General features: G+C 40.1%; 1 pseudogene across 1 annotated transcript in view; it reads left to right on the top strand.

Moving 5' to 3' along the window:
- Positions 1 to 26,348, top strand: part of LOC149194771 (proteinaceous RNase P 1, chloroplastic/mitochondrial-like) — a 168,774-nt pseudogene that overhangs the window by 65,314 nt on the left and 77,112 nt on the right. The window contains exon 4 of the transcript XR_016254567.1: positions 22,876 to 22,995. The product of XR_016254567.1 is annotated as a proteinaceous RNase P 1, chloroplastic/mitochondrial-like (transcript). The remainder of the gene's footprint in view (positions 1 to 22,875; positions 22,996 to 26,348) is intronic.

Raw genomic sequence — 26,348 nt, 5'->3', positions numbered from 1 at the left:
GGGCCAAAGGGGGACGCAGAAATGGAGCCCACGCAGACACATGGAGGGACTGCGCAGGAGGGAAGAAACACGTGGCAAGAGAGGAATCATGCAGGAGGAGGTGAGCCTTGGGATTGAGAGAGGCAAAGGCTATAAAGGAGAGAGGAGCCCCCTCATTTTGGATCATTCTGTTATGAGCATTTGTGATAGCCATTTCGACTTAGAGCACGCTGGCTGTTTAGCTAGTTTGCAGCACTGTTTAGTGCATTGAGTGTCTCCGTTCGGAGATCTCACCCTTAGCCTGGGGGACTTCGAGTGCCTGCTCGGGCAAGGTATTTCCATTGGCATTTCAGCAGTAGTTTCATCAGCATTTCAGCAGCAGTTTCATCAGCGTTTTGGAGGACTGCGCAACACTGAGAGAGGGACGCAGTTCCTTTTTGCAGGAGTTCTGGGTTGAGGGTTTGCAGTAGGATTTGTGTTGAGAGATAGAGCAGGGGATCAGCCCTTGCATATTGGAGAGTTTTGGCAGGGGTTTCAGGCAGATTTCTGGAGGGTTCCATTCAGTGGCAGTGCAGAGCATTGAGGGACTGTGCAGAACCCCAAGGAGGGTGATTTTTGGGGGTCGGCCATTTCAGAAAAGCTTTCTGGGCTTTACTGGGTTTCTTGAGTAGAGTCCGATTCCAGAGTTTCAGCCTTTTTTGAGGTGGGGAGCAGCTCCAAATCCTCATTTGTTTTCTAGTAGTAGCAACAGTACAACAGTTCTCCAGCAGCTTGGACGCAGTTCAGAGAGGGGCCATTCCTTTGCTATTTTGAGTGTATTTCTTCACTTGCCTTGTGCAAGTCGAGATGCCATCTTCCTGATCACTTCCTGTACTCATTCTATTACTCAGTATAATAAAATGGCTTAGCATTCTCTCTGCATTTCTTGAGTATCTGCTTATGGTTATATTGTTATATGTTGCACCATTGTTATTTGTATCTCTTTGAGCATTCTCGGCTATTATACCACTTGTGTGTTTCTCCTATACTCTTAGACAGAGTCTGGAAAGGGCCAGGTAGCCTCTGGATCTCGTCCTCTTTTCAGAGGCGACATATCTGGTAAATGCCCTCCCAGTCCATCTCTGGTTGGAGTTTTCTTGTGTTTGAGGAATATTCCTGATAAGGGATAATACAGTGGTATCAGAGCATAGATCTGGCTCAGCCTGTGGAGCTAGCAATCTATGACACCGGGGGAAAAACCCTACATCTGTTACAGAGGTCGGAGATACAGGGACATTGGGCGTAGGTTGGAGAACACTTACGGAGAGGGAGACTGTGTTCTGGTGGTGGACGTAGAACAAGAGGAGCCTGTGGTGGACGCAAAGCAGGAGGCTCCGATGGCAGATGATGACGGGAAGAGATTTGTGGATATGCTCCTCAAATTGGTGCAGGATTTGTCGAGGTAGATTGAGGTGATGGGGCAGAGATTCACTGCAATAGAGGCCAGACAGCGTGAGAGCCCACAAGTTTTCCAGGTTGGTGAGGGATCGGGCGCATCCCACCATTTGCCAGAGTCGCGTGATACTACGCAGCAGGTGGCCTCACATGCCCCTACACGCTCTACCATGAGATCAGACCATGACGTGTGCTCGTTATGTTCCAGAGCTTTCAGTGACGATGGGCACCTACACATTGACTGACCACTTTTTCGTGGTCGATATTCCGGACACCAACATGATACTGGGTGTTCAGTGGCTTATCACTCTAGGGAAGGTCACGACGGATTGGAAGACCCTAGAGATGGAGTGGGATGATGAGAAGACAGGGAGGCATGAGAAGATACAGGGACAACACACATATCCGCCTCAGACTGTTTTGGCTCATCGGATGGAGGCAGTCTTCCGGAAGGGAGACATAGAGTGGGCAGTGGAGCTGCGTGCATCAGAGGTAGGGACTACAAGGCAGACGGTACATCCAGAGATACAGTCCATCCTTGATCGGTATGCCATAGTGTTTGGGGAGATTCCACCAAGACAGCCACCGGATCGGGGGTTTGAGCACACCATCGAGCTTGAGCAGGGCATACAGGCCGTGATTACCACCCCCTATAGGCACCCCAAGGCCTATCGGGATGAGATTGAGCAGGCTATCCAGGAGTTGTTGGCTCTTGGGCACATTCGACCGAGCATGAGTCCTTTTGCTTCTTCCGTGGTGTTGGTGAAGAAGAAGGATGGTACATTGAGGATGTGCATTGATTATAGGGCCCTGAACAAGAAGACCCTGAAGAACAGGTACCCCATACCCAGAATCGATGAGTTGATGGGCAAGTTGAGAGGAGCACGGTTCTTCTCAAAGATCGATTTGAGATCTGGGTACCATTAGATTCGCGTGAGGGAGCAGGACATTCCCAAGACCGCCTTCAAGTGTCACTATGGGCACTTTGAGTTCTTGGTGATGCCTTTTGGGCTAACCAACGCCCCCGCTACATTTCAGTCTTGCATGAATCACATCTTCTGTAGTCACTTGAGGAAGTTTGTGTTGGTATTCTTTGATGATATTCTCATTTACAGCAGGACTTGGGAGGAGCATCTCCAGCACATTGAGACAGTATTGCGTATCTTACAGGAGCAACAGTTCTATGCCAAGCTCTCCAAGTGTGAGTTTGGGTTGGCGGAGATGTTGTATCTGAGACACATCATAGGGGTGGACAGAGTGAGAGTCCCGAGGAGAAGATCAGGGCCATCAGAGAATGGCTGGAGCCGAGAAACGTGACGGAACTTCGAGGGTTCATTGGCATTTGTACTTACTACTGGATGTTCGTCAAGGGTTTCTCACAGCTTGCTGCACCCCTGACAGATTTGACGAGGAAGGGGGCATTCAGTTGGTCGGATACAACACAGCGAGCCTTTGATAGGCTCAAGGAGGTTATGAGCAGCTGCCCAGTGCTTGCGTTGCCAGATTTTACGCAGCCTTTTGTTTTGGAGTGTGATGCGTCGGGAGAGGGGATCGGCGCAGTATTGATGCAGGGAGGTCACCCTATAGCCTTTGAGAGCCGGAAGCTCCTTCCGCACGAGAGGTTGTATTCTATATATGACAAGGAGATGCTGGCCATCATGCATGCATTGGCAAAGTACCGACAATATTTGGTGCGTAATAGGTTCAGGGTGAGGACTGATCACAACAACCTCAAGTTCTTTTTGGAGCAGAAGCAGCTACAGGAGAGGCAACAGAAGTGGATAAGTAAGATCCAAGCATATGACTTTGACATTGAGTATGTCAAGGGTAAAAACAACGTGGTAGCAGATGCCCTTTCACATAGACCAGCCACGTTGTCTCTTATGAGCTTGGATACAGACTGGAGGGCTCGACTCTTAGTAGAGTACTCCAGGGACAGGTTTGCATGTGAGATTCTGGACGGGAAGGTGGCAGATGACAGGTACAGGGTGGTCGATCAGATCATTTATTACAGGGACCGGATCTTCTTGATTGAGGGGTCTCAGCCCAAGAAGAAGATACTCGAGGCATCACATGATTCACCATTGGCATGACATCAGGAGTTTACCAAAACCTACAGGGCCATTAGAGAGAGGTTCTCATGGCAGGGCCTCAAGGAGGACGTACTCCAGCACATCCGGGAGTGCGATGTTTTCCAGAGGAACAAGGGAGAGACGAGCCATCCCGCGGGTTTATTGCAGCCTCTTCCCATTCTAGAGGGGAAATGGGAGAGTATTTCGATGGACTCCATCACAGGGTTGCCCATGGTACAAGGCAAGGATTGTATCTTTGTCGTCGTTAATCGACTGACGAAGTACGCACATTTTTTTGCCATATCTGCACACCATACAGCAGCACAAGTGGCCGAGCTGTTTTTTAGAGAGATCTTTAGGCTACATGGTCTTCCTAAGACCATCGTCAGTGATAGGGACATCCGTTTCATGGGCGGGTTTTGGTAGGAGCTTTTTTGATTGGTGGGGACGGAGTTGACACCGAGTACCAGTTATCACCCACAGACGGATGGGCAGACAGAGATAGTTAACAAGTGGCTGGAGGGCTACTTGCGTAACTATGTTAGTGGGCAGCAGCGAGCATGGCTGAAGTGGCTGCATCTGGAGGAGTACTGCTACAATACTTCACATCACATGTCCATTGGTATGTCACCATTCTATGCCTTATATGGGTATCATCCTTTATCTTTTGCTGACGTGATGTTTGGTGATATCAAGGCTCCTAGAGCCAAGATTTGGATCCAAGAGAGTCAGGATATCCTTCGAGCTCTCAAGGATAACATGGCTACAGCGCAGAACCAACAGAAGCTGTATGCCAACAGAGGTCGGGTGGAGAGACAGTTCGAGGTAGGGGACATGGTCTACCTACGATTACAGCCATATCAACAGTCGTCACTGAAGCAGAAGGGGGCTGAGACGCTGAAGCCCCGCTTTTATGGGCCATACAAGGTGATACGCAGGATTGGACAGGTTGCATATGAGTTGGAGCTGCCCCAAGGCAGCAAGATTCATAACGTTTTTCATGTATCATGCCTGAAAAAGGCATTGGGGCAGCAGGTGACAGTGACAGATGAGCTACCACCCATGGATGATGAGGGGCATTTGGTATTGCAGCCGGAGGCTATCATTGATACCAGGGAGAGGTAGCTGCGGAGCAGGACGGTCCAGGAATTCTTGGTGAGGTGGAAGAATTTGCCGGATGAGGATGCCACTTGGGAGAGTGAGAAGATCTTGCAGCATCCATCACTTCAGTTGCTTGAGGACAAGCAACATTTTGCCGGGGGAGACTGTAATATTCCTAATTAGCCATGGCTAATTGGAATATTCGATTTTGTTCAATTTTTGCCTTCTATAGTTATTTGTAAATAAAAAAAAAGAAGTGAGGAAGGGGGACATAACTCACTTTTAGAATAAAAAGTCACTTCCTAGTAGCACAACGTTGTGACTTAAAGGGGAGCCAAGGGGGGACGCAGAAATGGAGCCCACGCAGACACATGGAGGGACTGCGCAGGAGGGAAGAAACACGTGGCAAGAGAGGAATCACACAGGAGGAGGTGAGCCTTGGGATTGAGAGAGGCAAAGGCTATAAAGGAGAGAGGAGCCTGCTCATTTTGGATCATTCTGTTATGAGCATTTGTGATAGTTATTTCGACTTAGAGCACGCTCGTTGTTTAGTTAGTCTGCAACACTGTTAAGTGCATTGAGTGTCTCCATTCAGAGATCTCACCCTTAGTCCCGGGGGACTTCGAGTGCCTGCTCGGGCAAGGTATTTCCATTGGCATTTTAGCAGTAGTTTCATCAGCATTTCAGCAGCAGTTTCATCAGCGTTTTGGAGGACTGCGCAACACTGAGAGAGGGACACAGTTCCTTTTTGCAGGAGTTCTGGGTTGAGGGTTTGTAGTAGGATTTGTGTTGAGAGATAGAGCAGGGGATCAACCCTTGCATATTGGAGAGTTTTGGTAGGGGTTTCAGGCAAATTTCTGGAGGGTTCCATTTAGTGGCATCGCAGAGCATTGAGGGACTACGCAGAACCCCAAGGGGGGTGATTTTCGGGGGTCGACCATTTCAGAAAAGCTTTCTGGGCTTTTCTGGGTTTCTTGAGTAGAGTCCGATTCCAGAGTTTCAGCATTTTCTGAGGTGGGGAGCAGCCCCAAATTCTCATTTGTTTTCTATCAGCAACAACAACACAACAGTTCTCCAGCAGCTTGGACGCAGTTCAGAGAGGGGCCATTCCTTTGCTATTTTGAGTGTATTTCTTCACTTGCCTTGTGCAAGTCGAGGTGCCATCTTCCTGATCACCTCCCGTACTCATTCTATTACTCAGTATAATAAAATGGCTTAGCATTCTCTCTTCATTTCTTGAGTATCTGCTTATGGTTATATTGTTATATGTTGCACCATTGTTATTTGTATCTTTTTGAGCATTCTCGACTATTATACCACTTGTGTGTTTCTCCTATACTCTTAGACAGAGTCTGGAAAGGGCCAGGTAGCCTCCGGATCTCGTCCTCTTTTCAGAGGCGACACATTTGGTAAATGCCCTCCCAGTCCATCTCTGGTTGGAGTTTGCTTGTGTTTGAGGAATATTCCTGATAAGGGATATTACACCAAAAACAATGCTGCAAGCTATGAGGCCATTGGCCTACTACAAGTCTACAATGTACACATGATCAATCATCAAGTTCATCACCACTACTAGACACAGGATCATCATCAGGAGCTTCATAGACATCATCTGGTTCAGAGTTTGAGGATGCCTCAACCTGATCTGCAACCTCAGTAGCAATGCCACTAATAACAATAGAAATGGACCTAATGGAAGTGCGAGTTTGTCGACCTGCACGATTAGTGCCTTCCATTGGTTCTTTGCCTTTCCTTGATGCCGCTACTGATCCTGGTTCCGATGCCACCACAAAATCTGCTTCATCCCCTGCTAATGCCATGTCGATATCAAAATCAACATCAAACACAGGATCTTTAGTCTCCTCCACCCATTCTGATGTTGGATCAATATCATCCAACGCAATGGGATCTAGATCAAGTGTTTTGTTCATTATTTGGTTTCTCTTTAGTCGAAGGTTTTATTGCACAAAAACAAGATCATTTAACCGTTTTTGTTCCAAATGGTTTCTCTTCTTCGTGTGTATGCGCTAAAAAACAGACCAATTGCGCTCACAACCTGAAGTACTGCAAGTTTGACTGAGGACTCTAATTGCAAACCTTTGCAATTGAGGACACTGGCCACCAAATGACTCCCACCAATGTGCTGCAAAGAAAAAGCCATTAATTAGTAACTTAGTTTATAATTTGAATTGTAAAGAACATAAACAATTTTAACTTGAAAAAAAACCAAATTGGAAATTGGAATTACTTATCTGGTTGATCCACATCTCTTGCCATGTTTGCCAAGTTTTTGCCAAAGGTACCACTTGCCATATTGAAAATAGTTGTCTATGTATTTCCAACTGGTCTGCATGGGTAGGGACCATGCTCTCCAAGCAATCAATCAATCCAGCTCTGACCTCCCCATCCTGCAGATCTCCTAGATGATCTTTATAATGATACTTTGGGTTCAAAAAATTCCCAGCTGCATGTATAGGACGATGGAGTTGATTGTTCCATATGTTATCAATGATCTCCCATATACGGCCATATTTAGCTAACCTGTCCTTGTAAGCTGCTTGTATCTGCTCCTTTGCCTGATCCATAGCCTCATAAATGTAGCCCATGGCCAATTTTTCCCCATCCACCATCCTTAGCACCTTAATAAGGGGCTCAGTAATTTTCACAAGCTCTACAGACCTTTTCCAAAAATAATTGTCAAACACTTTCTTTTTGGTGTCTTTTCCATCTTGTCTACGAGCCCACCGAGATTCAGTCCATTCATCAGAAGAAAACATTTTCTGCAAGTTTTTATGTTGACCATTGAGACATTGCAACGTGAGGAAGTGAGTTGCAAATCTCGTAATTGCAAGCCTAACAAGCTCTTTGCCCCTAGTGTTTTTCCTCATTAGGTTCAATACCCATGAGTGGTTGTAAATGTATTTTGTAATGCACTTGGCATGCTCTACAATGTTTTTTACCCACTCCACTTTACCTATGTCCTCAAGCATGAGGTCCATGCAATGTGCAACACATGTAGTCCAAAATATGGTCCTATATTTGGACTCAAGCATCTTTCCAACAAGAACATAGTTTGAGGCATTATCGGTGATGACCTGCACAACATTCTGCTCCCCAAATTCCTAAATAATGTCATACAAAAGCTCAAATAGAAGGGCTGCATCCTTCACCTTATCAGATACATTAACTGATCTGAAAAACATGGTTCCTTGAGGGCAAGAAATAAGGAAATTAATGATAGTGCTATTCTTTCCATCGGTCCATCCATCTGACATGATGGGACAACCTGTTTTGAGCCATGAATCTTTAAACTCAATCAAATACTCATCAATGGAAGATATCTCTTTTTGCAAAAGAGCTCCCCTCAAGTCATGCATACTAGGGCCTTTGAAGCCATTTCCTGCAGCTATAACAGAGTCCCACATAGCTTGGTAATAAGGTGAACGAACAACATTAAATGGGATATCTGAATCATACCACCATCTAGCAATGTATTGATGAGAAGTTTCTTTGCATTGTTCTTTTCAATGTTGATCCAAAACGGGTTGATGACTTGGCTGGGAGGAAGTGGGATTAGAAGAGGCAATGTTGGCAGAAGATGAGAAATAACTTTGGATGTTTGTTCTCTTTGTTCCTTTTGATGGTTGGCCAAAAGAAGGATGAACATAGTGAAAGGGGTCATTGGTGGAAGGGATAGAAGAGGAGTATTCAATCTGATAATCATCATACCCACTCTCTTTCATGGCTTCTAATAATTCCCTCTTCCTTGCAATGTCATCTTAGATGGCCTTCTCCCTAGCCTTATCCTCATGAAACTTTTCAAGCTTGGAAATGTATTCTGCCCTAATAGGACCTAACACTGCATTTCGTGCATCACATGGCTTTACTTGGTGTCTTACCCCAGCTAAGTGTTGTTTCAATCTAAGAATACCCCCACCTCCAATAGATTTATGGCATAATTTGCATATCATTTTTACACCAATTACATCACAATGAGCCCATGCACTGTCCTTTCCTTTTGGAGCCATGTTTGCTTGAAATAATTACAATTTGCAAAGAAATCTGCCATTTAAAAAAAAATTGCAGCTAACAAACATGGAAAACCAAAGCTAAATTTAGGAAAACAAATGCACATGTAGGCTACAAAATTTGATAGCATAGAACTAGAGATTTGATAGCATAGATGATAGAATTTAGAAGTTTATAAATTTATAACACATAAAAAAATTTAATATATGGACAACAGTCAAATAAAGAATTTTCAAGTGAAAATCCTTACCTGAAAATGCAAAATAGCTTCCTTAGCCTCCTCTTGAAGATGCCAACTCCACTGACAACTAAAAGTTATCTCCAAAATAGCTCCAACTCCAACTCCAAGCCTCCAAGATGACTACTCCAGCAAAAATTTAACCCTCTCCAAGATCCCAATCAAACTCACAAATACTCCAAATGAGATGTGTGAGACAAATGAGAGGGAGAAGGGCCTCTTAAAGGCTTGGAGAGGGTGTTTTTGGAGGGAAACGACCCTTATTTTCCCTCCAAAACACCCTAACCACCTTGGAGAAATCACTGCGTGGGTCCTCTGCGGCTATGGCAGTTAACCGGCCGGTTTAGGACGGAACCGACCGGTTTGACCACAAACTGGCCGGTTCCATCCTAAGCCGACCGGTTAGGGCCAAAAATCGGCAAAATGGAGAGGTTGACCGGGTTTTTAAGCCGGTTTGACCCAGTGGCCTTGCTGACCGGCCGGTTAGACCAGTTACCGGTTTAGATCGGTCGGTTTTAAAAACACTGGTTTTGAACCCTCAAAACCCACTTTTCCTAGGTTTAGTGGGAAATCTGGCAATTAATTAAGCCATAAATTAAATAAATGGAGAAAAATAAATATCCACACATGCTAAATGTTGTGGAAATGAGGTGGAAAATTATGGGGGAGTTAAAGTGAAATCCCAAGGTGATGTGGACTCCTAAAATCAAGGAAAGGACACGTGCTCAAATAAAATCGAATTTCTGGCATTAAAGGAGAAAATTGCTTACTTGGAAATTCGAATTTGTGAAGTTAATGCACATTTGGGAGGATTTGGGAGAATATTTGGTGGAGATTTTTGTGAGAAATTGTCCCCACATGGGTTACCACCCATATACACTTGTCATTCTATCATAAAATTCGAATTTGGCACATAAGGGAAGAAGAAAACGATGTCCACTTACGAAAATTCGATTTTTGCACTTGGCATTAGAGTTCCATTCAACAAATTCGAATTCCTCTTTGGGATTGTCACCTCATGCTACTTGTTTAATCACTTCTACATTGGGATTGTCTCCATTGCCATTTGTCATGGTCATTCTTCATTGGGATTTGCTCCCATCTCTCTATATAATAGAGCCATGGGCTCTCATAGTGTATCGCGTAATACGAGCTATTGTGCTTGAAGAGACTCTGCGGGATTGTATTCACTACTTGCAGTATAATACAACAACCTTTGGAGTAAAGCGTGATGGTGTTCTTCTCCTTGCATGTGTGGTAAATTCTTGACATGTTGTTATGCTTCTATTTATTTCCTCATGTCATTGTTTCTTTCATGCTTGTTTCAAGTTATGTTAGTATGCAGCTATCTCATATTAGCATAAGAATTAATTATTTGCTTTAGGAAAAGAAATCTTCTAGTGGATAATAGATGTATTTCTAGGAATTTTTTCCACTGCACTTATTTAATTTCATGTCAATTTAATGATTTGTGATGAAGTTTTATAGATGAATCATTATTTGGTCAATCTTTTCAAGCGTGGGGAAATTCTCAGAGGAATCAACCCATTCTTGAAAAATATTCAAGGAGAACCCGCATGTTTTGAATTCCAAAGTCTCATCGATATCTTATTTGTGTCTTGAAGGGATTCTTTCAAGTTTCTTAAAGCTTTTATTTCTTGCATCAAAATATCAAACTTGGAATTTTTTTATTTTTTTTACGTATTGTACTTCATTTATCAATATTTGGCTATTTCAAAGAGCTAAGTCATGGCTAGTCAAAGAGGAGAGCTTGCTCATACTCTTTGGCCTAGCCTCTTGTAGATTATTTTTGTAACATACTTTGTAGTTATCTTGAGCTAACATTTGTTGTTGTAGATTTTTTTTAACCTGTTCTCTTGCAGCTATTTGCGGGATTCATCATCGGAAAATTACTTACAAGTTTGCATGCAGGACCTTGGGGCTCAAATCTACTGATTACTTCCACATTTAGGCCAGATTCATCTTGGATAAGGCTGTGTTCTTCTTGAGGAAGGCCGAGTTCATTTTGGCCATCTCTTTCTCTCTCTTGGCCGTGGCCATAGAAGAGGCTTGTCTTCTTTTTTTTTCAAAAAATCTGCATTTTGTTGAGCCTTTTTGGACCTCAAATTGCAGAAATTTTCAGCGAGGAAAGGTCCATTGTTTGATGCCAATTTGTTAAGACTTTCCTTGGATTTTAGAGAATATTTTATTGCCTTTTTCTTCTTGTAACAACTAATAATTTTTTTGATTTTGGGAGTGTGGGTTTTACCCATTGGTATCCCTATCTCTCCTCCTTTTGAAGAGGCTTGGCGGTTTGACTTTGTTGTTTTGTTTCATTTTGCATGCATATCATCTAATTGAGAGATTAACACAACATGTATCACACTCATTTTGCATGCATATCATCTAATTGAGAAATTAACACAACATGCATCACATTCATTTTGCATGCACTTTATTTTAACTTACTACATGTTTTAAATCCATAACAAGTTCAGATTTTTTTTGCAAGCAAACACTTTTTACTTGATCTTATTTGGCTTGAACATAGTTCCAAGTTTACTTATGTTTCACCATTAAGCACATTTTACATGCATCAAGTATTTGAACAAATTTTCTCCATAAAATAACATTTTATTTCATGTCAAGCAAATACATTTTAAGTAGAAATTAATTCTCAATGTTTGGTTATGTTGACACCTAATCCGAAACGGATGAGGTGAAGCCGGACAGTCATCTAGAAGATGAACTGATCCGTTTTGTATTTGTATAAATAAAGTGCTAGCTAATGAATAAATAATCAATCAGTGTTTTTTCTCGTTCAAATGAGGAGTTACCCTGGCCTGACTTGGTATCAGAGCTCAGGTCCCAGTCCTTAAAATAACTGTAACTCCTGCTGGCCACCTCTGCTCTCTGCGCTGCCTCTGACATACCTGTCTTTGCGCCTCTAAGCCTGAATACGCTGCCTGAGCGTTTATCTGACACACCAGCGCTGCATATGCTCTCTGCGCCCTCTGCCATTACGTTGCTGCCAATACGTACGTTGCTGCCAGTACGTTGAATCCAGCTGCAAGGCGCTTGACACTTCCTGGAAGGACGCTGCGAGACTCTTCTCATTACTGCGTGTTGGTGAAACTGAGGTATCGTTTTGTTAATGGAGGTATGAGTATGCTAAAGTGCTGTGGACTACGTTGTTTATTTGATGGACTGCGTTTTTGTAAACCAAACAATGTTGCTGTAAAATGTTTGGGCTATTGTTCAAGTGGACTGCGTTTTTTAATGGTGCGGAGTCCTTCATCCGCTAAGATAAAACACTCAGAAATTTGTTGCTGAAGACTCCTGCGTTTTTTTTTTTAAAGACTGTTCTAAATGGTATCGCTGCGTTTTTTAAAGACTGTTCTCGAGACTGCGTTGGATGGTCACCATACTCACTGGATATTCATTATTGTTACATCGTCTTGGATTTAGAATAACTATTTGTTATTTACTCCGGATGTAAATTCTGTTGACTACTTTGATTCGGAACTTCAGATTTTGAGTTATAATTGTGCATGCATTACAGTCAATCAATTCAATCAAATGTTTCAATAACGCATGATAGAATGGCACTATAACAGTTGATGACAGGTTTTTATGATTTGGATGGTATGAAATGAGCATTATACTCTTCAGATTGCAGATTTCATTCCAGCATTTGTCAACAGGCAAAGACAAGGCCGAGTACTGGAGGAACCATTTCAGAGTGGGTATATACTTTAACTGAGACTGCGTTTTTAAAAAAAAAAGAGCTGTGGGTATATACTTTAACTGAGACTGCGTTTTTTTAAAAGAGCTGTGGGTATATACTTTGACTGAGAATGCGTTTTTTAAAAAGAGCTGTGGGTATATACTTTGACTGAGACAGCGTTTTCATGTGATATATATATGATATATATGTGAGCAGTTATATGTATTTGAGCGCCCTTTGAACAGTGATATATGTGAGCAGTGAACAGTGATATATGTGAGCAGTATTTGAGCGCCCTTTGTTTTTTGAACAATGATATATATGTGAGCAGTGATATATATATATATGCTATGGAATGTTAGAAGAAAATAAAATGCATAAGGCTATCATATAAGAATTTTTTTTTTTTCCCCAGCAGAAGTTTTCTATCAACAGAAGTGTTTCTGGCAGAGATTTTTTTTTACAGAATGCATTCAATCATTTCTATGGTCGGAATAGTTCTCACTGGCAAGGAGAACTATTCTGAATGGTCCCGGATGGTAAAACACACCCTTATCTACAATGAACTGTGGAAAGGAGTGTGTGTTGGAGAAGAAGACAGAGACCCTGTGTAGCCCACATCAGACAAAGAACTCGCCATTTGGGAAAACAAGAACAACAAAGCCTTTGCATTGATCGCAGCATCTGTAAATGAGGAAGTAAGTTGTCATATTTCATCCTATTCCACTGCCTTTGAAGCTTTACAAAAGCTGAAAGAACTCTATGATACACATTCTGCACTTGAAGTTGTTCAACTCATGATTAAACTCTTCACCCTTGAACTGAAAAATAATGATCCTCTTACTCTTGCTTCTGAAATAAAGTCTATAGTGCATGATATTAAATCCACTAAGGTTGAGCTGGATATCTCTCTTATTGCCTTTCTCAAAGCACTCTATCCTACCTACTCTAACTATCTTGAGTCTTTACAAGCAAATGGAAATCTTAAAGATATAACCTTTGACACTCTTGTGAAAAAGTTTGCTGAAAGAGAGAAAGCCTTTGGAAAGAAAACAGTCCCTGAATCTTCTGAAGAGACTGTTTGCCTTGCTCATAAAGAAAAGCAGCCTGCTCAAGATTCTACAAGAGGAAGAGGTGGACGAAGAGGAAGAGGAAGATACTTCAGAGGCAGGGGGGGCAGACATCCTCAAGCAGAAAAGGCAGATCTGCATTGCATTCGCTGCAAACGAAATGGATCACATGATGCTTCTACATGCAAGCTACCATGGGACAAAGTTGAGCAGAGAAGAAATCAGCAGAAAGGTAAAACTGATGACACAGACAAAGGTAAAGCACCTGAATCCGCTCACTATATTGAGGCACAATGTAACATTGGAGTAAATGAAGATTTGTTTAATGCTTCACTTACTTCTTCGAAAAATGACTGGTTGCTTGATTCAGGAGCAACCTGTCATATGACTCATAGGAAAGATTTCTTTGAAGATTTCACTGACAATGTTGATGGAGCAGTATACTTTGCAGATCAGTCAAAAATCAAGCCATCAGGGCTTGGCACAATCAGGCTTAAACTGCCTGGTCTTCCAGACTTTCTTCTGGATCATGTTCTATATCTCCCACAGCTGAAGAGAAACTTGCTGTCCCTGGTCCACATCCGCCGCCAGCAAGGTCACTCCATTCACATGTTTGATGGCAAGCTTGAGGTAAGAAAGGCATCTGACCACTCACTTGTCATGAGGGGTATAGAAGAAGAAAGACTCCTTAAACTGCAAGGAACCTCTGCTCATGCACAACATTTCTCATATATTTCTCATCATGAAGAAGATGCACTTCCATCAAGTCTATTATGGCATGCTAGATTTGGACATTTAAACTATGATAGTCTCCGCTTGTTGAAGAAAAATGGTGTTGCTGGTTTGCCTACAATTCCTAGAAAACATAAACAATGTGATGCTTGCATTCTAGGAAAGCACAGCAAACAGTCTTTTCATGATTCACATTCAAGAGCACATAGGAAGCTTGAACTTATTCATTCAGATTTATGTGGTCCAATGCCTGTTTCTTCTGCAAATGGAAATAAATATATCATGACATTTATTGATGATTACACCAGAATGTGTTGGGTTTACTTATTGAAGAACAAATCTGATGCTTTTCAAACATTCAAGAATTTTCATAAGTGGATTGAAAATGATGCACAATCTCATATTGGGTCTATTCGCACTGATAATGGAAAAGAATATACATCAAATGAATTTGAACACTATCTTCGCCAACATGGGATTAAACATCAAACAACTGTGCCTTATAATCCTCAACAGAATGGTGTAGCTGAAAGAATGAACAGAACAATTTTGAATATGGTACGATCCATGCTTTTCTTCAAAAATGTAAAGACAATGTTTTGGGCTGATGCTGTTCTATGTGCTGCATATATAAAGAATAGATGTCCATCTAGTGCTATAAGAAACAAGACTCCTTATGAATTGTGGTATGGACATGTTCCTTCGGTAAAACATCTCAGGATATTTGGTTCCACCATGTTATGCTTTAATACCAAAGGTACATAGAAACAAACTTGGTGCTAGAAGTCGTAAGTGTATCTTCCTGGGGTATTCAAACACATCTAAAGCATACCGCCTTTATGATGAAGTAAATAAAAAGTTTGTTTTATCTAGAGATGTCATTTTTCTTGAATCATCCAAATCTGACAGTGTTGTTGAGCGGCAACTTGATCGCTTGGATAGATTCACAAAACCAAAATCATTCCAAGAGTTTGATAATCAGATTCCACATCTTGAAGGGGGGATTCCTATACTAGATCAACATGTGAAATCTCCTTTTGAAGAACAATCTCCCCTACATGACACTCCAACAACGGATGATGCTTTAAGTGATGTAATTGATAGAATTGGGAGACTCAATCTTGATTCAGACCCAACTCAATCAACAGAGCAGCCTGGACCATCTCAGAAAGGTCCCCCAAAGTGGCTGACAAAGACACTTGAAAGTGTTCATCCTGATGAAATTGGAAAAACAGGAACCCGAAATTCAAACCGACAAGATGGAGGTGATGTAGATAACTCTAATTCACCTGTTGATATGGATGTTACTTATGATTGTGAATTGAACTTGTCTACAGATTTTGAACCAACTTCCTTCAAAGAAGCTGCTTCTCATGATGAATGGAAAGAAGCGATGCAGAAGGAGTATGATGCCCTCATAAAGAATGGCACTTGGAAGCTGGTTGATCCTCCATTTGGAACCAAACCAATTGGTTGCAAGTGGGTCTACAAGAACAAGTACAAAGCTGATGGCTCACTTGACAAGCACAAAGCTAGGCTTGTGGCAAAAGGTTTTGCACAGAAGGAAGGGGTCGATTATGAGGAAACTTTTGCTCCCACAGCAAAATGGGCCACCATCTGGACACTCTTTGCACTAGCTGCTCAGAACGGTTGGAAAGTCCATCAAATGGATGTAAAAACTGCATTCTTGAATGGAGATCTAAAAGAGAATGTTTTTATGTCCCAGCCTGAAGGATTTGCTGTGAAAGGACATGAACACAAAGTATGCAAACTTGTGAAGTCCTTGTATGGCCTCAAACAAGCACCACGAGCCTGGTATGAAAAACTAACTGAGCATCTTCTGAAACTCAACTTCAATCATTTTGATCTTGATGATGCAACTTTATTTGTCAAGAAAGTTGGCAAAACAGTTGTATATCTTGTGGTATATGTAGATGATCTTTTAATGACAGGGAACAATGAAAGCTATATTGCATCCATAAAGAAAGAATTAGGAAATTTTTTTGAAATGACTGATTTGGGCTATGTTCATTACTATCTTGGCATTGAAGTAACCCAACATCCAAAGTCCATATTTCTTTCTCAAAAGAAATACATTGGAGATTTGTTATACAGATTTGGCATGACAGAGTGCAATCCCCTTTCTACTCCAATGGAACAAAACTTGAAGCTCACATCTACTGAAGGAAAGGAATTTGAGGATGCAACAAAATATAGACAACTTGTAGGAAGTCTCATCTACCTCACTACTACCAGACCAGACATTTCATTTGCTATTGGAATCCTCTCCAGGTTTATGCAAAGGCCTTGTGAGGGACATTGGTCTGCTGCAAAAAGATTTCTAAGGTACTTGAAGGGAACTCAAGACCTTGGAATCAAGTATACACAGGTGGACGACTTCAACTTGATTGGATACTCTGATTCAGACTTCGATGGAGACAAAGAAACTGGGGTATCTACTTCAGGATATGCTATGAGTCTTGGATCGGGAGCTGTCTCCTGGAGATCACGCAAACAATCAGTACCAGCAGATTCCACAATAGAAGCAGAATATGTGGCAGCAGCTGAAGCAACGAAAGAAATTGTGTGGCTCAGGAAAATTCTTGAAGATTTGCAGGTAAAACAAATACAATCAACTCCACTCATGATTGATAACACATCTGCAATAAAGTTGGCCAAGAACCCAAAGTTCCATGATCGTACTAAGCACATCAATACTAAATATCATCTGATCCGACATCATGTTGAGGCCAAAACAATCCATCTCCGTCATTGTTCCACAAACGAGCAAATTGCAGACATCTTCACCAAAGCGCTTGGAAGAGAAAAGCCTGAAAGATTCAGAATGATGCTTGGACTCACCAACATCCCTTCAGATTAAGGGGGGGAATGTTGACACCTAATCCGAAACGGATGAGGTGAAGCCGGACAGTCATCTAGAAGATGAACTGATCCGTTTTGTATTTGTATAAATAAAGTGCTAGCTAATGAATAAATAATCAATCAGTGTTTTCTCTCGTTCAAATGAGGAGTTACCCTGGCCTGACAGGTTAATTTATTTACATGCCCCAAGCATCACTAAAACTTACCTCCAACTTAAGTTGGTTGAATAGACTTTAGGGACCCTCTACCTCTATTGACTCCTCATTGTGAGATCCAATTATTTGAGCGAGGATGAGGTCTAAGGACTAGAGTTCAATTGTAACTTTGCCTTAACACTAATTAATAAAATAAACCAAGAACTCATTCCATCACATTTGTTTTGTTTGCAAAGTTCTTAAATTTCTTGCTATCTCGATGGTTTAAAGTCTCACATGCAAACCTTATTTTAAGGGACACTTTGGATGCAAACATTGTAATCTCTTTTAATTTTGCAACAAGTTTAATTTTCTTGTACTTGGAAATTGGCTCATATTTTGGTTTAATTGCATATTTTCATAAATGGTTGATTTCACTTTCATGTACTATTATTTTGGGTTGCAAACTTAATTGCATCTTGGTCTAACGTTTGAGTTCTTTTTATCATCTCATTTCTCACAAGTAGATTTCTAATTGTATCTTTTAGAGCAAGATAGTTTCTATTCTTTGTTTTGTAGACTTATTCATCTTAAAAGCATTTATAATATCTTGTGCTAACAATTTAGTGTTTCATTTTCAGGGTTATTTTGGCTTTCCATTTGAAAGCATTTCACTTCATTTTAAGCAAAATACATTTTCATTTCTTAAAGAGCAAATACTTTTGAAGACACTGGTTTTTTATATATTTCATGCTTATCTTATGATGGTTATTTCTCATATTAGTTTTTGCTTATAAATCTTAGTGAAATAATTTGTTTAACTCTAACAATTCTCCTAGAAACTCACATCTTTTTAACTTAACATTTTATTAGGGACCAGCCCCCTTAGCTAACCTAGGAGATAGCTCAAATGAAGAGAGTCAGGAGTAGTTTGACAACCCTTTGTCTGAGTCCCCTGCCACCAACCACATCTTGTGGGGTTGAAGGCTTTTCTCACTGACTTGTAGGTAGGTGTAGGTGGCAGGGTCAACACATCCCAACCAACTTATCATAGATGTCTTTGGATTTCTTCAATTTTCCAACGTAAGTAAGCAAATGATCTTTCAATGAATCAATAAGAATTTTCTTGGCTTTGAGCTCACCTTTCTTATATTTTGACTTGGTAGTAGCAGGAGCATTTTCCGGTGGCTCAGGTACTTTTCCTTCCACATATTCCAAAACATCATTGTCATCTAGAATGACTTCCAACCTGATCTTCCAAGCAACAAAGTTTGATGAGTCACCCAATTTCTCTATATCTTTGAAGTAAGAGGTAGACATCTTGACCAAGTCAAATAGGCTCCTTTAGCTTCTTCCAAATATGATTGCTCTTGTCTCTTGATTCCTTGGGCTTGTCTTCACCTTAGCTCTGATACCATGTTAATTTTCCACTGTTCTATGCTATTACAATCACTTAGCCCAATCTTTTCTTCAAGTAGCAATCAAATTTAATCTTCCAACGATAAATAACATTTTTAGATAGAATAATAAATGCAATGTACAATATAAGACAATCAAGAGCAATGACAATAGACACAAGATTTGGTCAAAGACAAGGGAAAAACCCTTTCAATTTTTTCTTCTTATTAGATTGTCATCAAATGTTCAGTAGATAGACAATGATTCAATTCATCAACAAAAGGAGTCAAAGTCAATTCGTTGACTATCTAAGAGATCAACCAACTAATATCCAATAGATGAGCATCAAAGTCAAATTTGGTCAACAAGTCAAAGTCTGGAATTCTGCCACAGTCAACAGTGGTCAAATATGGCCTAACCAATCCACAAGTCAATGATCAAACTCCTCCAAACAACTCGGTCAAGGTAGCATCAAACTCCACCTTCAAAGATTGGTCAAACCCATAAAAACAATGAGCAAATAGTCGGTCAAAGGAGAGAGAAAGTCCATGGTCAAACTTCAGATTCCCTATGGTCAATGTTTGTGGTTAGCATAAGTCAAACTATGCAGAAAACCTTGATCTTTGTGCCAAAGAACGTGGCCTCCAAAAATAGATCCAAAACAGGTCAAAACATGTCAAAATGACAAGTCAAAGTTGGTCAACGAGCTGGTCAAACTGTCCCAAACAGAAGTCAAACTTCAGCCAAAAGAAAGAGACCTCCTCCTCCTCGCACGTGTGAGATGAACCTGCGATTTTCAGAGCTGTACGAACCATAGAAGAGAAGAAATGAATGTGTTGAGGATGCTCCAAAGTGATGTGCCTTGAGGTGTATTTATATGGGTTTTAGGAGACCCAGTTTGTCTTTGAAGCCGACCTGAACTTTTGTGCACATGGGTTTTCACATTAAAATATGTTTTTCCTTGACCAAATTAAATTCTTCTAAGGGCAAAGAGGGTCTTCTCCGGATGAGGAAGGTTGTCCAAAGGAGGGAATTTGTCCTTGAGCTGCCAAATTAACACTAAAAAATACATAAACTAGCAATATGTGTGTGTTTGTGTGTTGCACAGGGACCTACTCCTCTTTTTCCTCTCCCCTACCTTACTCCCCCCAAAAAGCAAGGGAAACCCTGTAATCGTCATTCCATCATTTTTGGGGACTTTTGAAAGCCCAAGAAACGTCCCCAATTTGCCAGAGACTTCATTGGGGATTTAGGGACTATTCTAGGTAGATTTAGGGATGTTCTAAACAAATTTCAGGGATGTTATGGGTAGATGTTGGAGATGTTTTGGGAGGATTTTGGGGATATCCCAGACATGTATATTTAGTCTCGACTATTGATATTGATGATTGGACAATATGATCATTTGTTCTAATCCATTTTTTCCTTGTATTACACCAAATCTAAATCTACTACACAAATTGCAGCTCAAAACAAGGGTTTTGTATGATGAGTTCAATTTGGGTTTCTGGTGATTTAAGTATTGTCTTTAGTCAAAACATTATTGCAAGCAAAAGTCTCCATCTCAAAAAACTAGGAAATGCAACTTTCAAAGGGTTGATCTTGGTGGTTATTGCTCTTGTTGTTCTCATTTTTGGGGTCATCTTAGCTTTTACATATTGTACATAGGCTTCCAGGAGTTACTAAGTTCAGTAGGGACTTGGATTGGATAATAAATTTTTAAATAAATTTCTATTCAATCACCTTCTTAATTTGAAATATGAATCTAATCTCATTACAAAACCAAAGTGTTTTGTAGTGGTTTTCAACACATATTGCATGTTAGGCTAGTTTAGAGCTAAGTTGAAGAAACACCTAGTTTGCTTATTTCCCAACACCCAAAATGTTTGGGAAGGTTGAAATGAGTATGAAATACCTTGGAAATGCTATTGACCTTACCGTAATTATGAAGGTGGCGAACTTGTTATAGCTCAATCTGCTATCTTTGTTTTGCCTTAAAGGGTTAGTGACATATATAAGGTGATATTTTCCTGTAAGTCCCATGCCCCTTGTGGGTACTTAGATGGGTCTGAAAACATCATCAGAAATCATTGAAATGAGTTCAAAAAAGTAGTCAAAACATCACTGGAAATGCCTGAAACACCTTGTAAACATTGTTGGTATTATTGTAAGGTATTTCGAGGTGCACCTAGGAATTTTACTAGAATCACTGAGACGAGATTAAAAAAGTGCCCAAAATCGCTCAAATGCCTTGAAAATGTCATTGGCTATTGTACGACATTTCCAAATTACACCATATGATATGATTGACAAGTTATAATGTTTCCAAGGCATTTTAGCGACTTTGAGTGATGTTTTGGGTGATTTTTTGAGCTTGTCTCAGTGCTTCTGAAAAGTTTTTGGGCCCACCTAAGTGTCTGTGAAGGGTGTTGGACCCATAGGAAAATATTACCCTATCTGGTCCAATGACCCTTGAAGGCAAAACAAAGTTCAAACTTAAGGGATTGTTGGGAAGTTGGAACATTGTATGATATGTGTGGTAACATTTCCAATGTGTTTCAATGATTCTAGTGACATTTCAAAAGATTTTCCAAGCTCATTTTGACGATTTCTAGCAAACTTTTTGAGACCACCTAAGTGTCCACGAGGGGTATGGGACCCATAGGAAAATATTGCCTTGTTTGTGGTAATGACCCTTAAGGCAAAACAAAGATAGGGGATTGAGCTATGAGGAATTTGTCATGTTGGTAATTCCTGGTAATATTAAATTCTTAGACATTCTCCTTTATCTTACCTTTTCTATCCATTCACCATTATCTTACCTTTTCTATCCATTCACCATTATCTTACATTCTCAACATTCTCTTTTATATATTTATTTTTTTACTAGAGGAATCTACAATTGGGATAGTCTCGCACTCGTGTGACACGAGGTCGATTCCAAGCGCTCCAGTGTAACCCCTAGGTGAACCATACTAGCCCTAAAACTTATTTTCATGGCAATCACCAATTGAGTTGCCCCTGAGGGGCTAACATTCTCTTTTATTTGACCTTTTCTATCCTTTTATTTAAAATTTTAACATTAACATTGATTGATTCATGGTGTTTAATAGTGGTTACAACCTCATCGGACTTCATATGGAGAAAGTAAAATTTCATATTCTATTTGAACTTCAGTAAACTTAACAATTTTCAGGATTTTATGGTTGGGCAGATTGTAGTGTTTCCACTGGATTCTATTATACATGAGGGTATGTGACTGGCATTAGTCAACACCACAAAACTATGGGATTTTGCAACATGTAATCATCTATGAAAGTTAATATAGACATGGGTTTCACTATGAAATGTCATTTATGTATATCATTATCTTTTTCTTGCAAGATAATGTGCTATTTAGAAAAAATGTACATCTATATAGTTCGTATTTTTTATAGGGGGGAGGGGGAGAGGGCGGGTCATGTTTCCAAGCCTTTTTTCTTCAAAACTTGTACATGTTTCCACATTTTGTGCAACTTAGGTTTAGAGAACATGGCATTCCAATGAAGACAACACACATAAAGGGACATCTAGTGCGTGCGAGAGCATCTAAATTCTAGAGAAAAATGGAAGTATGAAAACAAATATGATGCTTAAAAGAGCTTGAATAAAAACAAAATTTCTTAGAATTCATATTAACAGGTTTCTTACAAATAATGACTCTTAACATTTAAAGATTACAGTTTGAACTTTGAATGAACTTGTGCTGCTTAAAAAGAGAAATGTTAAACTACTGTCAAATTCATGTTTTGCTAACAGGAACTGCTCAATTCTATCTGCCATCAATCAAATTTTCATCTAGATTCTAATCGACAAGGACAAAATATCTAGTAGCTAAATCAAGCCAAGGTTGTCCTCCTTAAAAGATGAACTATAAGAAATGGTCATGAGATGTTTATATGTATGGATTGGATCTCTAAGCCCTTAGGTCAGGATGCACTACTCTTGTGCTCCACATCCCTCTGGTGCGTGTTTCTTCGCTTTTCAGAATAACCATTATTAGTTGCTTAGTATCTAAGATGGCAATTGTGTGCTTCAGGTACTGGCTATATGCAGCTGTGAGATTCAAATGTTGCTTGTAACAAATGATGAAATGAGAGATCATTTAGTCCATTTGTCACGTAAAGGGTTCTTCTCAAAATGGAAGGAAAAACATCAGGTCTGTTGATTTCCTTTCTTTCCTATTCACAGTTTTTATTGAGACCCTGAACTATGAATCTACATGATAATAATTTTGCATGTTTATTGCCGTAATTGATGCACTATTCTGTTCTCTTAATTTGTAACTTGTGTTGAAGGATTGTAGAGTGATATTGGTGCTATGCCTCTTCAAAAAGAAGAGGAAATATTGTAAAACCCAGAATTTGCAAGCAAAATATAGAACCGTCTAATGGAAAAAGTCTCTTTTTATATAACTTAGCTGCAGAGTCCATAGGTTACAAGAAAAATATGGAGTGCCTAAATGCAAAATACTTTGTATGTAGCTTGATTGTAGTTTCGTTCATAATTATTGCTTAGGTCTCAGAGGTGAAATTCTGGGTTGCATTAAAGTCTTGAAAAGCGTTGATTTTTAACACGCTTCCACCCAGAGAATCACCTTGTTGTTAACGGTGCTTTCATCTGTGAGGCACAAAATGTGACACTAATTGCAGCCTTGCTTCTGACTCCAGATCAGTATGGACTAGTGTTTTTAAATCCAACCAACTTGAACTAGGACCGAGTTGGTCCCCATCCTCAATGCAGTGCAGTTTTGAAAAGAAAAGTTAATTTTCTTTTCTTCATGTATATTTAAATTTTAGAATTCTACCTAAACCCAAAATCCTACTCCTCTTTCATCGAGCATTTGGAGTTTTGGAGCATGTGATTTAGAGTGAGCTTGGAGTTTGTTTGGCAACCCTCTTGGACTGTTTGCAACAGCTTTGGCATCTAGATGAGGAGAGAACAGGTCATCTTCAAGCTTGGAGTAGTTGTGTACTGGATTATCATGCCAACTGCCCATTGATGTCATTCAGATGTCTGTTAACAGTTATATTTGCCTTCGTTTTTCCCCTTGCAGATCTGAAATCTGTCTTACAAGGTTTGTTGCTTCAACCTTCTACTAGTTTGAAGTTTGAATGTTGCATATTATGAATAAACGAATGAAGTGTTTTAATCACGTCCAGCTAAACATTGCGCCTAAATTTCCTTTTCTTTCTGCATCTTGGATCTTCTATTGTGTATCTTGACCAGGAAGTTTGCAGTTCTTATTATCTTCATTCAAACAAATTACTCAAGTTGTTCACTTTTAGTGTCTCAATATAATTGATCTGGATATCCTTGTAAGTTGAACATTCCATGATGTAATGCCATTCTGTCTCTACCACTTCTTGAGTGCAATAACTACACCTTTTATCTACCCACTCCTCTTTGGGTATCATCCATCTTCTGGTTTCACATCTAAGTTGATGCGAACTAGTTCTTATCTGAGCGATTAACATTTTTGCTTTCCATTTTATTTCCATTCCTATGTAGGACTTTTGTGTATGGTCATATGTAGGATTGAAATGCTTGATATAGTATTCCTTTTTCCTCCCAAGCGGCCCTTTCCACATGTTTTCTTTGAATTTTCCTTGCACATACTTTTTTATTTCTTCTTTGTTATTTGGACATTCACTTATGCTAATACCCCACTTATTCATCCATTTGATGTTTTGTTTCATCCACATGCTCTTTCTTCTATCTAATTTCTCTCCAGCTGCCATTTTTGGCTAGTGACAGGTCTCCATGTTATCTAATCTTTTTAGATAGCAACCAAAACAGAGCTGATGCTTCAACGGGGAAAGCCCCGGCTTCTGCTAGGACAATTTCATATGGAATAGTTGATTTTATTAAGATAGGCTTTGCATATCTGGAGTTGCAGATTTTTCTCTATTTAAATTTTATGATGATACCAAGAGTCAAAAACTTTGCATGGATCCATGTCGATCTTGTTGATGAGGGGATGTATTGCAAATATTGCAAGAAACATATAAAAGGGTGGGGGACGAGGTGGTGAGGTTCATAGGTTGAAACAATACTTGGCTGGTATAAGAGGCCAAGTTGCTCCATCCAAGGCAGCATTATAGGAGATTGGATACTTCATATTGGAATTGAATATCAGTTTGAGAGAGTTGTTGAAGACAAGGTTAGGCAAAACAAGAGAAATGCTAAAATAGGAAGGAAGAGGCTACTTTGCCATGATGAGGACTTCTAGATATCTAGCAAACCGTATTGTTGAATTTGAAGGCTCTTCATCTATCCCTTTTAACAATGTCAGGGATGCCTTTTGTAATGTTCCTCCCCCCTCATGAAATTCAAACCAGAGAGGAGCATTCAAAGTTATTTTACAACTTCCCCCAACTTTGCCATTGCCAATGCTTCTCAACCAAGTCAAACTTTACCCACCTTAGATAACAATTCGAAGAAGCAATACAAAGAAGCTTCCTAATCAATGCTTCCTACTCACCCTATTACCAACCCATGTGGGATTCCATTATTGCCGCTAGAAAGAGCTTAAAAAGAACTCGTATGCATGACTTGAGGGGATCTCTTTTGTAAAGAAGTTTTGTCCATATAGATTAATACTTGAAGGATTTTAAAGAGTCATGGGTCGAAACGGGATGTAACATTTGTAAATTCTTGAAAACCTAGCTATAAATTTGATTTTCAACAAATATTCATAGAACATAAATGAAAAATGCTTTCTAAACTGATTTGTAACAAGAAATAATCTGGGCTCTTAACTAGCATAAACAAGAGAAGCAAAACTCACAAAGCCAAACACACATAAAAGAATGACACAAATTTACCTAGGAAACCCCAGTGTGGGGATGTTGAAATATGTAACTAGGTTCGGTCTTCGTAAAAGTATTTGAGACACAATGAAATGTACTTATCAAAAGAATGAAGAAAATATTATTATTATTATTATTATTATTATGACTTATTAAAGCATGGGTTTCATGCTTGGGTCATCTTATTTTAGGTAAAAGTCCCCATTGAGGACTTCTAGGATTTATTCTGAGTCATTAGAGTCATTGTACATTAAAAGAGACCCTTCTTGGGCTTTCGAATCATGTAAAAAGAATATTTTTTGAGTCAAAAATGAATTTAGTCTCCTCCACACCAAGTTAGCCTCAATAAGATCAAGTCGGTCTCAAAAAGGGTAATTCGACGTCATTGGAAGGCTATATATTCAAGGCAGTTTGAATTCATTTGGAGCAATTGACTCTCACACACATAGTTCAATATTTGAAGCTGGAAGCTAGGAAGTGCGATGGAGAGGGCTAGAAGGAGAACTGGAAAGGAGTGCGAGTTGTGGTAGTTTGAGTCTAGTTCAAGGAGTCTTGGATCATCTCATGAAGTTATTAAGGAAGAGTTGTTGACTGGGTTTTCCCGTAGTTGTCCGCCTACATCTGGTGTTTGTGATCTTTGTGTTATTGTTTTGGTAATTGTTTGATCAACTAAATATAAAAGAAGAACATAAGAAAACAT

The sequence above is a fragment of the Pinus tabuliformis genome, chromosome 2_2 (assembly GCF_031772625.1).
Source record: "Pinus tabuliformis cultivar Carrire ecotype Pingquan chromosome 2_2, CPIR1, whole genome shotgun sequence".
Classification (NCBI taxonomy): Eukaryota; Viridiplantae; Streptophyta; class Pinopsida; order Pinales; family Pinaceae; genus Pinus; species Pinus tabuliformis.
Note: the sequence above shows the minus strand (reverse complement) of the source record. Positions and strands in the feature narration are given on the sequence as shown.